The sequence below is a fragment of the Arvicanthis niloticus genome, chromosome 3, assembly GCF_011762505.2.
Source record: "Arvicanthis niloticus isolate mArvNil1 chromosome 3, mArvNil1.pat.X, whole genome shotgun sequence".
Lineage (NCBI taxonomy): Eukaryota > Metazoa > Chordata > Mammalia > Rodentia > Muridae > Arvicanthis > Arvicanthis niloticus.
In genome coordinates, this window is record NC_047660.1 from 122,898,299 (window position 1) to 122,911,228 (window position 12,930).

The window sequence follows — 12,930 nt, forward strand, 5'->3', positions numbered from 1 at the left end:
TGGAACATAGTTCAGGGACTAATTCTGGGTATGCTTATGTGCTTGGCTTCTGTTTATCTAAGTGTCAAAATGAACTATCTAAAATAAACAGCACAAAAACCTTGCAGGCATGGGGCAAATAACTGAATAACTGAAGCAACGATATCCTTTTCCCAGAACATATGCCTAAGGACAGCACAGCACTCCAGTAATAGTCCTGGTATAAAAACATCAAGGAAAGAGTATATTTCCCCTATCTTGTGCATGCACACACACACTCCAGAGGTTGATGTGGGATGTTCTCTTCAATCACTGTCCACTTTATTTTTTTAAAGAGTCTCAGAACCTAAAGCTTACCAAGTAGATAAGGCTAGCTGGCCAGAATCCAGGAAGCCACCTGTCTTTGCCTCTTCAGCACAAAAATTATTATATTATTTTTTATTAATATTGAGTACTAGCAATCCAAACTCAACTTCTCATACATGGCAATCATTTTGCAAACTGTGTCATCTTCTCAACCCCACAAATATCTTCTTTAAAACGTTTATTTTATTTTTGTGTATGCATATTTTTCCTGCATGCCTGGTACCCTTGGAGGCCAGAAGAGAGCCTCGGATCCCTTGGAACTGGAGTTACAAGTAGTTGTGAGCCACCATGTAACTGTCAAGAACTGAACCTGAGGCCTCTGCAAGAGTACCAAGTGCTCTTAACCCCATTTCTCCAGCCCTATGGATATAACAGAAATTTCCCCCTGAAATGTAGTATAAACTCAAATTTTTCAATTCAATTATAATAGATCAAACAAAGTGGACTCTTATTTTCTAATCTAACAATGAATCATTTTGTAAAGCAAATAATCTTTTTTAAAATTGTATTAATTTTGCCCTCTTCTTCTATGCAATACTGAGAACTGAATCTAGGACCTTGCACATAGGCAAGGGCTCTACAGAGCTACATCTCAGCCCTTAATTTATATATTTCTATACCCATATTACAATATATTTAACTATTATTCTGTTAAGCACTGTTATAACTTCAAAATAAGAAACGAAAATCATCAGAAGATACCTCTTAGCATTTTCTTGAACTTAATGCTGTGCTGAAGACTCCTGAGATTCACAAAACTCAGTAGTTATATACAAAGTACAAAGCTATATTTGTCACAGCAAAATAATACAAACAAAAAAGTAACAGAAGGAAAAGAGCCAAAATCCAGAGGAAACAAGGTCCAGTCTTCCTTAAGTCTCCACAGCATAACACAGCACACACTTAGTTTCCCCCACTGCTGAATTCTGAAGTACATAAAATGTTGTCTAAGGACAAGTGTTCCAAGTTTTATTGAATACCTTGGTCAAGTAAGCATTTTTAGTTTGGTACCAAGATTCCAGACTCACAAAAGAAAAGAAGATGGTTAACATAAACTCTACTGTTTGTACACACAACATAAGCATAGTAAACTACTCTTATGAGTTAGGGAGAGGTGAGAGTTGGGGGAGCACAAAGGTCCTTGCACCCACAGACACCCAGAAAAACTAGGAATGTTAATAACGCAGGGGTGTCTCCTCAATGAGAGAGAAAATATAAAATACCAGCATTCCATCCAGAAGGTTGAAAGTGGATATTGTTAATGACCTGGAGACCTTTCTGCTATCTGTGGAGGCAGACCCCACCCACCTTTTGCTACGGAGGCAGACCTCGCCCAATTTCCTCAGAATGATTATCCCTCTCCCTCCCTAGACCATTATCTTTAGCTTCCAGTATTAATAGAATCTATCCTTAGGGGAGCTATCATTCAGATTGTATAGCCTGATAACCTCTCTGCTATCAGTCAGAAACCACACTAGATTCTAGGCCTTTTAGCTATAGAACCCACCCTTGAGGTCCTGTACTTTGTAAAAAAGTTTCTATGTAATCACACCTTAAGCTTTATTGTGCACCTGGAATTAAAATAATTGTTGCCTGGAAACTTGAAATGAGAATGATTGTTTGGAAACTTTTTCCCAAATTGTACTGTGTTTTAAATACTCTGACAACGAACCATCTGGCATTAGACTCCCAGAAATCTGACCCAAGTTGACAAAGTCAATTTGAAACTTTTATTCTCATCTCTTTACAGGTTCATTTCTCTGCATGGATCACCTCAGTGGTCACCCCAGTGGGAGCACTCCCAAACATCCCAAACACAAATTCCATATGCTAGCCAATGGCCAACTAGGAATGCAGGGCTTTCTAAGAACAGCAGTCTTAGGCCTGTTATTAAGTCTCTGTACAAATTCCTAAAGCAATTAAAAGCTAACACACATGTACAAATCACAACTCAGTTTGACTAAAAGTCAGTTAAACAATGTTCTTTCTAATCCAGAGCAACAACTAAACAAACAAAGGCAGATAAGACCATCCCATGCCTCTCAGAGGCTTTCTATCCTGGAACTGGCAATAAGAGCCATTAGAGTCAAATGTTTATTAAGTGCCTGTTATGTGGCAGCAGTATTCTAAACCTGGAGCGTGGTATGAGTAAGATAGTGCTATTCCCTCAAAGTGCTTGTATCCTAGTGATATAAATAGATAAACAAGTATGTTTATAGAAAGGCTTTGGATAGCTCAGCATTTTCGCTCACACTGCAATGAACGATCACTCTGTGTTCAAAGGTGTGTGTATATGTTAGGTGTCTTCCATTACTGATACAGAATCTGTCTCACCGAAGCTGACACTTGTCATTTCAGCTAGGCTGGCTAGCTTGCAAGCTCTGGGGATGCACCTGTCTCTGCCCTTCCCCAGTGTTAGGGGTACCATATCTTTTACAGGGTCGTTGGTGATTTGAACTCAGGTCCACAGGCTCATGAACACATGTGGGGCACATTCATACACTCAGGCACACATATACACATTAAATATACATATATATGTGTGTGTATATATATATACATATACATATATATACATACACACACATATATATGTATATATATTCATATATTCCAATAAATCATTCAACAATTTGATGATTAAGATGTTCATCAATTATGGAACACAAAGTAACTTCTAAATTTGAGAGAGTGAACAATGAAAAATCCAGAACTAATATCATATTCAATGGTGGGGAAACAAGAACAAAAAAAAGATATTAGCTCCCTCAATTCTACTACAAAAACTAAAAACAAAGGCATAAGAGACCAAATTTGGAAAGAAATAAGCAAAGATATTCAATTGCAGGTGACATGGTCTTATAGAGAACAATTCTAAGGAATCTCTTGGTCCCAGCACTTGGGAGGCAGAGGCAGGAGGATCTCTTTGAGTTTGAGACCAGTCTGGTCTACAGAGTGAGTTCCAGAACAGCCAGAGCTACAGAGTCTCAAAAATACAAAAGAAAGGAAAAAAAAAAAAAAAAAAAAAAAAAAAAAACTTGCTTTATCAAATCTGTAATTCTTGTGCTTCAAAGTATACCACCCAGAAAATAAAGGTGGCTGACAGAATGCAGGGGGTCCTAACAGGGAACTGGTGTCCATCATATAAAAAGAATTAACATTTAAAATATATATGCCAGCAATTTTACTCCTAAGAATATACCCAATAAAAACTTACACATAGTCATTAATAACAATATTATGCATAATGGTAAAAAGTGGAAACAACCAAATATCTATCAAGTAATGATATTTAAAATCAATTTAAACATGAAATGAGGGTTGAGGATATGGCTCAACAAGCGAAGTATTTGCTGCAGAAGCATAGGGACTTTGGCTCAGATCTCTAGCACCCACATGAAAAGTTGGGCAGGGTAACATGCACCTGCACTTCCATTGGTAGGAGATGGGGACAGGAGAACCTTAGGGATTTTCTGGACAGCTGGTCTAGTCAATTAGTGAGCTCCAGGTTCCATGAGAAACACTGTCTCAAAAATGAGGTGGAGAATGAGAGAAAAACACTCAGTGTCAACCTCCATACATGCATACTACACACACCTACACACACCTACACACACACACACACACACACACACACACACGCATCCACGCACGCACACTTAATGCTACAACATGGAAAAATCTTGAAAGTATATCCAAGTGAAATAAACCACGCACAAAGGACAAATATTACTTGATTAAACTTCTATGAAATGTCCAGAATGAGAAATTCATAGAGATAAAACCAATTAGTGATTATCAGGAGTTAAGGAATGAATAAACTATTAATAATGGGTCCAAGGCTTTTTATGATGTAAAAATATTTTAAAGCTACTTGTAGTGATAGTAGTGTAACTGTAAATATACTAAAAACATTTAATTCTTTTTTGAAAGATTTACTTATTTTTATTTTATGTATATGAGTGTTTTGCCTGCATGTATGTTTGTGAACCACTTATGTGCCTGGTACCCACAGAGGCCAGAAGAGGACATCAGTTCCCATAGAACTGAAGTAACACATGGTTGTGAGCTGTCACATAGGTGCTGGAAACTGAACCAGGTCTTCAGATAAGCAGCCAGTGCAATGAACCATCTCTCCAGTCCCATGTTGAATTCTTTAGGCTAAATAAATTTAGTAGTTAAGTGCATTATAACTCAATAGAGATGGTACAGAAAGTGAATATAGCTGGTTGTAGTGCTATACACCTGTAATTCCAGCTCACTGGAGGCTGAGGATGTTCAACAATTCTGAAGCCAGGCAAAGAGAGAAAAAGAAGGGGTGAATATATATGTGAATGAAATGTTTTTTAAATAAAATATAAAAAGTTAAATTTTACTTGCAAGAACTGAAAATTACAGATATGAACAATCAAATTGAAATTCCAGAAAGAGATAAATTTAAAGTTTTTGAGGAAAAAGGAGCTTCAAAATAGATGCTAATTGACAAAAAGAATTTTCCATTTGAATAATATAGAAAAAATTATAGAAATAAGAAGAAAAACACGTAAACTTAACTCTATTCCAATTTCAAGACAAATAGATTATAAAGAATTCCTAAGTCCTGCTGTTACAAAACCTGCAAGTTCAACAAAGCCAGTCTGGACTAAAGTTATTTTCAGTACAAACAAAAAAGGTATACAAAAACATAAAAGTGTTTTCTAGGAATAGGACCACAAATAAGTTAGATTTATAAAATACTATTAAAAAATAATCAGAAGTCAAATTCTCAAAAAAGTAAGAATTCATCTTAATGTACCATCCCTATCATGATCTACCCAAATGTTCTCAGGAACAAGGAGGTCACTAACCTAAGAGGTGTCATGCACTATTCCAACTAGTAAGGCCTAGATGAAAAGATTTTTTTAAATAAAAATACATTGATTTATTGTATGTAAAAATAGCCCAGTTTATCCTTATCATTATCAATAGTTAAATTAGGTCAACATATAAAATGCTTTTTTGAGTCACAAATGTGCATAATATACTAAATATAAATCAAAAATTCCATAAAACAATATTTTTTACCAAGGAATACATTATGGTACTTTCCTACAATTTTACTAGAAAAGTAAAAGTAATCTAAACAATAGTTTATTAATTTGAAACTATTTAACATAAAAGGACATCTCCTCTTTCACATCTGTTTGTTAGTATGGATTTGGCTCTTGATCCAAAGACACCATCATCTACTTTGTCCTAGCTCTGGACTATTGGAAGTACCTCTTAAAAGCTAGCTCTATACTTCCATATACCCACATCAGTTTTTGAGTACTTCCTAACTTTCCTATATCATTAAATGATCCAGCTACATCTTGATTTTCTCTTCCCTAGCCTAGTAATCAACCATTTCTCCAGGGGTTTTCTGGTTTTGTTTGTTTGTCTCAATTGGTAATGTTACAAGAAAGTAAGATCTGAACAGTACTGTGGGTGTCATAACTTCTAGACCCTCTCTCAGCAAAGGTTAGGAAGCCTGCTCTCATTACCCACACACTTCTTTTATTTATTTGTTAATACGAGTACATATTTCAAATAAAACTCCTAGGAACAATTCAAAATTGCTGACTAACTCATTCCTTTATGATGAAGAACCTAACAAAGCACATGTTTATGTGTAACTCGTCTTGTCTTTGATCTTAGTTTTCTGAAATGACTCTGGCGAGTCCTGTCTGTCCCAGCTTTTTCAGCATGGTTGTTACTCGTGTATAAAACAATCAGCTTCATTTGTTACTGCTTGTTTAACTTATATATTCTCCCCATATCCTGGCTGTCCTGAATATTCTGGAGATCATATAACTGTTTTAATGAACATTTAAAAAAAAAGAACTCTGGTTTCTTTTTAGCTGATAATTTGAAATTAGAAAGAAAACTCAGTATCTTTTTGATAAACATTCACTTAGTCTCTAGTAATGATGGATCAATTCATGGCATTCCAGACATGTCCAAACATAGAAGACTGTGTCTACTGTCCTAAAATGATAACATAATAAAAACAAGATAAAATAGATAAAAATACAAAAAATACTTATACAATCATTGTTTTATGATTCCCTTGTGTTTCCAAGATAATTCAAATGGAATGTGAAATAACAACATGGGAAACTTTCCTGTTTCCTTGTAGGTCCTACGCCCTATTTCCTGTTTCTTTAAAATCTCAGATAGAACATTGATTAGAGTGCCTGGAAAGGCCTCACTCTTAGAAGAATCTAAATTTTTATTCTAAAATCACTTGTATATATTTAAAATCACCTCATATGCTAGGGATAATGCTAAAAGCCTTTATATATGTCACTGAATGAGCACTGGGAAAGATCCATTAACTCTTCTATGACTTACAGTGATTTGTCCAACACCTCACCCTACCTTTTAGGCCCCACTATGTCAATATAGTCAACAGCTGATGATAAGGAAACGCTAAGGACAAAAATATTTCAAGAGTAGGGATTCATGGTTGTAATCTCAGCATTCAGGAAATGGAGGCAGGATTGCTATGACTCTGGGGCCACTCCGGAATATACAGTACATCAAAGTTAGCCTGTAATACTTAGTAAAAGTATCTCAAAACAATAAACAAAAAATTGTCAAAACCAATCTTTTATGGGAAGGAATTTAACTTGTATAATTAGGCAAATATTTAATAATGAAAACTAAGAAGCAGCCATAAATACATGCTCCCTACAAAGGAATGAGAATATGAAATTATTTTCATAGAAATTATTTTCATAGAAAGTGCAAAGGTAAAAATCATTCTATAGAAGATGAGGCTTTTTCAGTACTTTACTGATCACCCAAGGCTTGATCATAGTCAGAAATATTATCTTCAAACAATAAATTTTGATTTTTCTTAATCAATCCTGTTTATGAAATACTAACTCAAAAGAATAAAATGCGAACATAATATTACTACGATATACATTGAACAATGGGACTCAAGAACACTTGCTCTTTTGAAGGACTGGGTTCTTCCAGACAACAGCTCACAACCTCCTATAATTCCAGTTCGGGGTTCCAACACCTTCTGGCCCCTTCAGGCATAGGCATTCATATGGTGCACATACATATATGCAGGCAACACATTCATACATATAAAGTAAACATAAGTTTTATGTATATTTTAAAAATAAAAGTATTTGAACAAGATAGACTGTACCAATAACTACAATAACTAATGAACAAAACAAAAATACCAGCACTCAAAATAATGTATGGATTCTGCTACTCAAACCGAAGGACCAGAAGGCAACCACCATTACTATTAAGCCTGGGTATGGTGGTGAACACTATAATCCCAGGTGTCTCCAAGTACTAATTACAAATACACATTTCATGCTTCGATTACTCTCCTAAATTAGCCAGCTACTTCTGTGTGACAGCACAAAAGGAAAGATGCTAACAAGAAACACATAATACCTCTTCCTCTCAGTCTGTCCTTATTCACCTGTAAGTTGAATGTAGAATTCTGAGTGAATGTGTGTACCCTAAGAAGTAAAACAACTGGAGCCAGTTAGCTGACTCTGATTAAAAAAAAAAAAAAAAAAAAAAAAAAAAACAGGTGGTAAACAAGCCTGGCAGCATAGTCTGATCCAGAACCCACATGGTGGAAGGGAAAACTAACTTTACAAAGTTGTTCTTGGTCCACCATACATACCCAGGGTGTAATATAGCCCAGGGTGGCCTCAAACTCACTAACAAAGGATAGCTTTAGACTACTAATCCTTCTGCCTCAGTTTCCTAAGTGTTAAGACTGTAGGTGTGTATTACTGTGTCCAGTTTATATGGACCTGGGAACTGAATTTAGGGGCGTGTGGGTGTGAGGCAAGCACTCTAACAAATCATGAGTCACATCCCTAGCTGAAATTAAATATCTATATATCTGGGGACTAGATGGTCCAGGGATTAAGAGCACTTACTCCTCTTTCAGAAGACATGGATTCAGTTTCCAGAATCCAAATGGATGCTTACAATCTTCTATAATTCCAATTCCAGAGATCTGACATCCTCCCTCTCATCTCTTATCTCTGTGGGCTCATATATACACATGGTATACATACATACATATACTTAGGCACACACATACACAAAATACACATACATAAAAGTATTTTATATCTACATTTTCAGAAGGCAGTTTTCAAGTATAAAAATGGCAAAGTTTCTAAATTGTAATTTAAATACTAATGAAGTTTTGTGGTCCTAAAGCCTGAAAAAAAAATCAGATATAGTGTAACTATTGTTGAATGGTTAGTTACTAATCCATCCAGTTTTTTATTCACTCATTAGAAGTCCAGACAAGAAAAGGTTGAATGTTGGCAGGGTGCCTGCACCATTGTGTGGCCTAAGGCAAAACAAAACTGGTCTCTCTTATTCAAAGAGCAGGAACTGGGAAGCTGTTAAAGGAGCTAAAGTACCTTCTCTTTCCTTTATGGTCTCTTGTTTGATATATTTCTTAAAATATTTAATATTATTTGAAGAAAAGAATAATTAAAATGTAGGTCATTTACGTGAGCTTTACCATTCTTTATTACTTATGCAATGCTTATTAAAATGCAGATAGAAAAATATTTATTTAGAAAAAATAATTTAAAATGTATATACATTTTTGTTTTGTTTTTGTTTTTTAAATTTATATTATTTTTGGCTGGGCAGTGGTGGTGCACGCCTTTAATCTCAGCACTTGGGAGGCAGAGACAGGCAGATTTCTGAGGCCAGCCTGGTCTACAGAGTGAGTTCCAGGACAGGGGCAGGGCTATACAGAGAAACCCTGTCTTGAAAAACAAACAAACAAACAAAAACATATATATGTATTATACATATATATATATTTATTTATAATATATATTACATATATAATATATTATATATTGTATATATATTATTTTTATGTTTACCCTGCAAAACTTCATTAGTATCTAAATTGCTATATAATAAAAAAACTGGAGACCAGTTCTAATTCTGGTTTCTAAATTCAAAAAGTGTCCAGATTGTCTGACAGTAAAAGTTAGTAAGAAAGGAGAGGAAACAGTCTTTGACACAACTTGAATCATAATAGTTTTTATCTACTTTATTAATATAACTATAGTAAAAATATTAACCAGAAGTTCACACAAACAGTTATGTGAAACATATGCTGTAAGCTAATAAAATAAAGTTGCTTTAAAAGAAAAAACTAAAAGTAGCCAGGTTGTGCTGAAACACACCTTTATCCCAGCACTTCGGAGGCAGAGGCAGAGGCAGAGGCAGAGGCATGAGGAATCTCTATGAGTTTGAGGACAGCCAAAGCTACACACAAAGAAACCTTGAAACTAAAAGCAGAGTTATTATAGAGATTCATTTTGTAGGTGTGTATGTATGTTTGTATATATGTATGTATGTGCTAATTGCTGTGTGTGCAGATGCTTTGGTAATAAGAGGAAAAGAGCATAAAACTCCTGTTAGGCCATGTGGCTGAAAATAGGATGGATAAATGATAAATGTTTGAAGTAGTTAATATGCTAGTTAATTTGATCAATCATTCTAAACTTTATACAATACCAATCATAGGGTCACTTTACGTCATAGTATACAATTAAAATTTGTCAGCACCTAATAGGAATTTCTGAAAAAGGAACCCAGGATACAGTTAAGCCTTTCCCCTAGCTTCTAGTGGTTTGTTTACTGGCAATCTTTGGCATACAGTGATTAACAGATCCCTTTCCACTGGGTGTATCTGTATTTTGAGCTTACATTTATTTGCTTGTGTGTGTATTACATGTGTAGACACACATATATGCCACAGTGCACATGTATTCTGACGACACCAGGAATGCATGTGATACACAGACATACAGGCAAAAGCACTCATACACATTGTTTTTAAGTGTGTGTCTGGGTGGGGGGCAGGGAGGACACTGCTAATACAAAAAATATGTTATAGGCTAGAGAAATGGCTCAATGGTTAAGAGTACCAGCTGCTCTCAAGTTCCCAGCACCCACATGGCAGCTAACAACCATTTATAGAAGGTCCTCCAGGTCCAGAGGAGTCAATGTTCTATTCTGGCACTATCCTCCCCAAATACCACACCAAACATGTATGCAAGCAAGATATCACACATAAAATAAAAATAAATAAAATCTTTTTCAAAATTCTATTTTATAAATAATAACAAAATTGAAAATAAAATGTATTAAGAGTAGCACTTTTTAACATTCTGGCAAGTATAAGACATAATCTTCTTCTATAGTGTATTACACTTGAAGTATGTGAAAAAAATCCAGCCTGTTGGATCCCCTGGAACCGAGATTAAGAATGACTGGCCTCACACTCCCAGAGATCCATCTGCCTTTGTCTTTGTTTGCTCAGTGCTGGGATTAAAAGTATGTGCCACCATGTCTGTCCAAAGATTTTAAGAATATTTCCTAACATAAACATTTAATACACATAAAAATAAGTAAATACGGTCTCTGGTCCTCTGAATCCTTATAACTGTGTCACAACTACTGGAGGGTCATTAACTGCCACTTAGAAAGTCAACGGTGTCCAATGCTACTGGACACTAAACTACAAATCCACACATCTGGTGAAAGACAAGAACTTGCTCTGAGAGTACTACAAAGGAACCGTTTATTAGATGTTTAAACTGTATTTCTAGACAGGTAGGAAAGTGAAGTCTGTAATTCCAATATTGGGAGGAAAAAGCAGAAAGACTGAAAGTTCAGAACAGCCTATGATATATAATACATGTGAGATACTGTCTCAGATAAGTAGGGCTGACAAGATGGCTTAGTGGGTAAAAAGTGCTTACTGCCAATCCTGACAATCCAAGTTCAACCCTGGGAATTCACATGGTAGAAGACAACAGACCCCGTCCCACCCCCAGGTTGTCCTCTAACCTCTACACACACACACACACACACACACACACACACACACACACACGATATGGCAGGCAGACACTCATACACATACTCACAGAACTATGAATGTAGTTTATTTTGTAATTTAAAAAAACCTTGAAACTATAGTTCTAATCACAATTATAATACAATTTTAAGAATGAAGATATAGTTCAGGGTGGTATGCTTGGGTACATTTGTAGGTCCGCAAGTTTAATCCCTAACACCAAATATTTGGCAAAATGAAATTTAGCTATCACATAATATTTAAACATTATGTGGTGGTTCATTTTGTCAACTTTATTGGATTAATAAAGGCCCGAGGGCATTGTTCCTGAAAATATTTATGAAGAAGACTTACAGTCAAGGAAGTCAAGGAAGACTTGCCTTGAATGTAATTAGTACCATCTATGGCCTTGGGTCCCTGACTGAATAAAAAGTTCAACACTGGCGTTCTCCTTTCTCAGCTTCCTATCCCATTGAGATGTGACCAAGAAGTTTTGTGCTTCTACTTCCAAAGCTGAAAAGCTGAAAGCTTCTCCACTACATGCCTTCCTCATGGGTAGTATCCCAGCTTTCTTTCCAGATGCTACAACAAAACACCCTGAGTTTATTCATATTATATTTCTAGGTTATAGTTTGCCCATGCAAAAAAAGCCAAAGCAATACCTTAAAGCAGCTAGTCACATGCAGAATCAAAAGTAGAAAGGAGGGCTGGAGAGATGGCTCAGTGGTTAAGAGCACTGACTGTTCTTCCAAAGGTCCTGAGTTCAATTCCCAGCAACCACATGGTGGCTCACCATCTGTACTGAAATCTGATGCCCTCTTCTGGTGGGTCTGAAGACAGCAACAGGACAGTGTACTTACATACATAAAATAAATAAATAAATCTTTAAAAAAAAAAAAAAAAAAGTAGAAAGGAAAAATAAATACAGGAATGCCTACCTGTGCTTGGCTACTACCTCCCTTCACTTTTACTGCCCATGATCCCACCTAAGAAATGATGGTACCCACAGTGGGCAGGGTCTTCCCACATCAATTAACAGGAGTAAACATTATCCCATAATCACACTCATAGGACAACTTCACCTAGACAATCCCTCACTGAGACTCTCTTCGGTGACTCTATATTATCAAGTCAACAATTAAATATAACCACCAGGGCTAGAAAGAGGCTCAGCAGTTAAGAACACTGACTGCTTTCAGAGAATCCAGGTTCAATTCCCAACACCTACCTACAAGTCAGCTACCAACTCCAGTGTCGACACATCTGACACCACTTCTGGCCTCTGAGTGCACCAGGCATGTAAGTGGTACACAACATGAAGACAAAACACCACATACACCAAATAAAAGTAAAAACAACTAACCATCATAGGCAATATGCTTCTAACATTCAATCTACAGCAAGCTACTTCTTGCCAGATATCTGGCTACCCAATGAGGAAAGCAAATAATACACATACAAAATAAAAGCTCTTAATATCTTATTCTTTAAGTACATCCTCAAAAATACAAAATATTTCGTCCTTTCTTTTGCGGGGGGAGGGCAGAGGGACTGGGGAATGGTAGTATTGTTTTAGAGAGGCTCTCTCATATAGCCCTGGCTATTCTATAACTCAATATGCAGACCAGGCTGGACTGGAACTCACAGAGATCTACCTGCCTTTGTTTCCT

At 36.1% G+C, this 12,930-nt stretch overlaps 1 protein-coding gene across 2 annotated transcripts in view; it reads right to left on the bottom strand.

Moving 5' to 3' along the window:
- Bmpr2 (bone morphogenetic protein receptor type 2) overlaps window positions 1–12,930 on the bottom strand; it is a 100,543-nt gene that overhangs the window by 67,987 nt on the left and 19,626 nt on the right. The gene's annotated exons all lie outside the window — the stretch shown is intronic.